The sequence below is a fragment of the Schistocerca gregaria genome, chromosome 5, assembly GCF_023897955.1.
Source record: "Schistocerca gregaria isolate iqSchGreg1 chromosome 5, iqSchGreg1.2, whole genome shotgun sequence".
In the NCBI taxonomy this organism is placed as follows: Eukaryota; Metazoa; Arthropoda; class Insecta; order Orthoptera; family Acrididae; genus Schistocerca; species Schistocerca gregaria.
Window position 1 is genome coordinate 618,683,638 of NC_064924.1, and position 5,452 is coordinate 618,689,089.

The window sequence follows — 5,452 nt, forward strand, 5'->3', positions numbered from 1 at the left end:
ATATTAGTAAAAGGACCAGTATGAAGAACGAGAAATCCAATAACCGGAATAAATTAACAACATGTGAAAAGAAATGAAGTACATAGGTACCTTGGAATTAACATCGACGAAAAGCAGAACTTCCATTCGCGTGTAGAAATCGTCAGTTAGAGAGGCATCGAAATCCTAAATAAAATAGCAACAAAACTTCCTGGCAGATTAAAACTGTGTGCCTGACCGAGACTCGAACTCGGGACCTTTGCCTTTCGCGGGCAAGTGCTCTACCAACTTTTTTGTTTTATTTTTTTTTTATTTTTATGTAGAAGGCGTGTTACGAAATGGGTGCTTTGCGTAAAATTCTTCGACGAGGATGGGATTCGAACCCACGCGTGCAGAGCACATTGGATTAGCAGTCCAACGCCTTAACCACTCGGCCACCCTTTTTTTTTATTATGAACCTTCTTTTTTTTAGGAAGGGAAAAACAAACATGTGCACCGATTCGTAATGAAAATAGAATGAAGATAGTATTTATGAGTTCTACGCTGCCGTTGCGCAGTATAAGAAAAGAAAGGAAATGTCTTCTTGAGGTGCACAAAAGACTATCACATCATTGTCGAAAGGAAAGTTGGTCCGCTGCTCTGCGAGAGAGGAAAATGTTGAGAGGAAAATGGGAAGGAAAAAAAATGCCTTCTGCATTGGTGAGCATCTGAATATTATCTTAAAATTCCGGCAAGAAATGAAGTCCCAGGAAGCAAATAGGATTCATACATACAGGCAACTGGCAACCTCTACTATCCAAATATTGTATTTGAAGCATTTAACCGTTAATTATGATTTTCAGCATATTTCCAAATATCCTCCTGTAGTCACAATGTTGGCTTATTTTAAAGTGTTCAATTTCTATGTAAGAATAATAGTCTAGAAAAGTAGCATGCCTATTCTGCATAATAAACGATGCTGTGTGGCCCATGATCCACGTTGTAGCGTTGTTTTTTGCTCGTGGATACCTCCGTTTTTGTGGCTGAGTGATCTCTAAAAGTTCTACACCACTGGGCGTCGTACGGTCTATCATTGACAATCGTTGACGAAGAAATGTTGTAATTTCTTCTGCATGTCCGCAAGTGAACCTATGAAGGAGCGTATCGACTCTTCCGCATGCGTCACAGTTGGGCGTTGGTTGAAGGCCTATTTTATGTAGCTTTTCATTCGTTGCTACTTTATCGTTGACTGTGAGATACTAGTCTGCTATGACGCGTGATGGTAACATGTCGTTGTGCACATTCCGCCATATTATACTCCAATGTGTATGTGGATATTTTTCTTCGAGACGATTCCTGTGGTTTGTTGTCATGAGAAGGTCATAAAGCTTCCTGTTCGTCAGGCTTCCGGTATCGACGATGTTGTGTCGAATGTAGGTCATTTCCATGTAGTGTAGTCGCACATGTCGGTAAGAAAGTGGAATGCCGGCGATATTAACGGGTGGGTCCAAGCTCTGAGGTTTCCACCGCTGAATGAGGTTTCTGATGAGACTGGTCCTCCGGGTACGAAACTCCTTCCTGATGCGATTTAGGAGCAGGGTGACACATTTTTTGTGTACCTTAATGAGGTTAAGGCCACCTTTGGACGAAGGTAAGGTTAAGGTATCGAATTGAACTTTGAAAATATGCCCCCTAAAAATAAACCAACATAACGCTTGTTGTATACTCTTGGCTAGGTGGTCGGAGATTGGAAGAATTTGCGCCAAATAATTCATATTGCTCGTAATGGCGATCTCGATGGTCTTAACTTTCTGTAGTATGTTCAAGTCACGGTCGGAGTGAAGCATCAAAGCAGCACGTAATTTATGAAGCATGTGTGACCAGTTCTTCGTCAGGAATTTGTCTGGTTTGGCTTCAAAAGTAACACCGAGGGTTGTGTGAGAATCCTTTACCTTGCACCAGGTAACATGGGATATGTCTCCGATACCTCCACCGATTTGCAAAACTGTGGTTTTAGTTCTATTGAGTATTGCTCCTGAAAGAAACGTGAATGTTTGTAGAAGAGTTGCTGCTGACAGAAGTTGTTGCGATGATGACACAGTTACGCATATATCGTCAGCATACGCAATGCATGGGATAGTGACAGACTCGACGCTAAGCCCGATCCCGCTATGCACTAAGTTGTTCAGGAGCGCCTCTACTGCAATGGCGTACAAAATCATTGAGAGAGGACATCCTTGACGGATGGACTGCTCGATGGAAACTTCTTTTGTAAATGGCCATTAATGAGAATCCGTGAAGAGGTGTTTGTAGTAAGTTTGCGAATTAATTCTATGAGATGAGGTCCAAATCCTAGTTTCTTCATGCTTTGAAAGAGGAAATCATGACGTACACGGTCATAAGCCTTCTCAAAATCTAGAAAGATCAGAGCGCCCTGTCCTTTAGTTTCAGCATATGAACAGATGATGTCCCTCAAATCGCAGGCAGCTGAGATTGCACTTCGACCTTGCACTGCACTGTACTGGTAACTGCCTAAAACCTTGTACATAACGGTTTGCATCCTTAGCTTAATCGATCTGGTGATGATGTTGAAGTCGGCATTCAGGAGTGTGATGGGTCGCATGTTTTCGACCTTCCTGCTGTTCCCTTTTTTCGGTAAGGGCAGGATGATACCTTCCGTAAATGCCTTGGGTATGACTTCCAGGTGCCAGAGTTCATTCGCTATCTCGAGGAGTGTCGGACCGAGGACGTTCCAGTATCGCTGGTAAAACTCAGCGCTGAGACCATCAGGTCCTGGTGATTTCCCTTTCTTTGCACTGTGAACCGCCAGTCGGATTTCGTCCTGTGTGAAAACAGATTCCAACTTTGCATTATCCTGTTGTGACAAGCGACAGCTCAAGGTCCTAAGAAAATCCTCGCACGAGTGTTCATCAACGAGTTGCTTCTTGTAAAGTTGACTATAATAGTCGTAGACGTGCGAGATGATGTCACGTTGCTTCGTGATGGCATTCTCAGCGTCATCAACGACGGCTTCAATCAACATGGCTTTACACCGTTTCGTCGTTCTCAGGATGTGATACAGAGAGGCCCGTTCTTCGGCGGCAATGTCCTTAGGGTGGGCTCGCACGATGATGCCATGCATTCGTTGGCGTTGTATCGCCGTGATTTTCGCTTTATATCGTTTGATCTTTACGTCGATGTCTCGAGAAGGATTGTTAGTGCGACTGTACAGTTCTCTCAAACAGCGATAATAAAATTCAATAGTCTGTTTCTGCCAAAAGCTTTTTTGTCGGGCGTAGTTCATGACGGTCAGGCGTAATTTAGGCTTAGCACACTGAATCCACCACTGTAGAACGCTAGCGTAACGACGTCGGTGCCGTTGAAGCTGTTGCCACGTTAAGTTCACCTCCTCTTCAAGTTGGGCATCCTGCAGAAGGCTGACATTCAATTTCCAGTAGCCCTTCCCGCGGTAAATTGGCTGGCGGTGTAGGTTGAGGTAACACTGATATGCACAATGGTCGGAGATATTGACAGGAGCTATGTCACAGTTCACAGTGTGTCGCTGGAGGGCATCGGACACATAGATCCTATCCAGCCGACTGGCAGAATGACTGGTTACGAAGGTGTACGCTACCCGTTCACCGTGCAGTTGTTCCCATGTATCGTGAAGACGCATGCCATGAATTAAATGTTCAAGTTCGATACATCTGTTCGTGTTAGGAGATTGGTCTCTGTCGTTGAGCACACAATTGAAGTCACCACCAAGGATGAGATGTTCACGATAACCGCTAAGAAGAATGGGAACCTCGGTTTTATAAAATTTTGAACGATCTCTCTTATGAGTGCTACCTGAGGGGGCGTACACGTTAACAATCTGCACACCATTCACTCGAAGAGAAATGCCACGACCACTGGGTAGCCGCTGCACATTCGTAAAGGGTATACCGTCGCGCAGAAGGATGGCAGTGCCTACAGCATCCTGAAGATTGATGTTATCAATAAGAACGTAACCGGGCACTTCTAAGGCTGTGACTACCTCCTGTAGGAGGGCAATGTCAACGCTGGTACCATACAAGAAATCATTGAGCGAACGGAGTTTCACCGCACTTTGAATTCTATTGACGTTAAGTGTGGTAATGTTGTAGGTTTGGCTGTCACCCATGATGGTTCAGAGGACAATGAGCTGTGAGTTTCGCATCGTCCTTCTCTCCAGCTTTGAACCGAACTCGTTGGTAACGTTTGGAGTACGAAACGAAGTGTCAAAACCAATAACGGGCCAGGGAGGGCAAGGTCGCAGCGCGATGGTCATGCGCGAGAGCAGCTACTGCTGCATCTCCTCGTTCTGCTGCCACCACGGCTCATTGCTGTCGGGGTGCTGCGCGGTGCGCGCGCCGCCCTGCCCGCCACCGCCGGTTGGGTCTGTCAACTTGGTCGCATCCGCCTGGCCACCACGCGGGGCTGCGACTGACGTCAGCGAGTTCCTGCGAGATCGCTGCTGCAACTGCTCGCTGCTCTGCTCGTTCTTCCTCTTGGCCGTTACGGTGCTCTGATCCCTTTCAGCGATCAGTAGTGCCTTCAGGTGTTTGGTTTGTTCACGAATGCGTTCTTGCCTCGCGGTGTCCTCGCAGCGCACGGAGCAAGAAGATTGAGGTTCAGTCTCGCTGCCACTTTCTGACATGTGTACGGGTCCTAAATCATTCGACTTTTCCTCTTTGCTACTATTCCCTTTGCTTCTCCTTCGGCGGCCTTTCTTCGTGTCTGCTACAGTCTCTACCGATAGGGGTGGTTCAGGCAAACTGATCTGCACCCGCTCCTGTATCTCACACGGCTTAGTTTCAGAGGTTGCTGGCGCATCGTTGGTATCCAGCGGTAACTGCCCCGGTGAGGATGACGGTGCCGAATCGACGTCCGTCCTACCGCGAATGTCTTTGGCACTGCATTCCACCTGAACTGGCACCTCCGCCTCGCTGACATGTTCCGGCTGCCGGGGTGGGTGGTACATTCCCCGCGACCACCTCACTCAATAGTGGCACTAGCTTTTCACTACCGTCTGCAGGACGTTCCCGTGGAAGTTGAAATGGACGTCTACGTGTACAGTTCATCCGCAGATGTTCAGTTGAATGGCAGATCGAACAGGTAGGGGGTTGACCAATGTAAGTTACCTGTGCACGACAGCCGCCAATGGCAACATACGAAGGTATATGCTTTTTCAAGTCTACACGTACACTGCGCACCCCGCTGTTAACTTGGTAGCGATAGGCACTCGACCATTTTTCATTTGTAACTGACAAAACAGCGCCGTACAGTGACAGAGAACGTGCAATCAGATCATTAGGGCACTCAGGTGGCACATTAAATACCCTGACGGTTCTTACTCCGTATCCCGAAGGCACGATTTGGACATTACTAATACTGCCATCATTATGACAGAATGGTCTCACACCAACATGCTCCTCAGCGAATTTCTCGTAAGTGTCACTCGAAATAAATTTGA

The 5,452-nt window shown here is 46.6% G+C and overlaps 1 non-coding gene across 1 annotated transcript; it reads right to left on the reverse strand.

Moving 5' to 3' along the window:
* Positions 1 to 341: 341 nt before the first annotated feature.
* Trnas-gcu (transfer RNA serine (anticodon GCU)) lies at positions 342 to 423 on the reverse strand. Its single transcript has one exon. It is a non-coding gene; the product is annotated as a tRNA-Ser (tRNA).
* Positions 424 to 5,452: the final 5,029 nt, after the last annotated feature.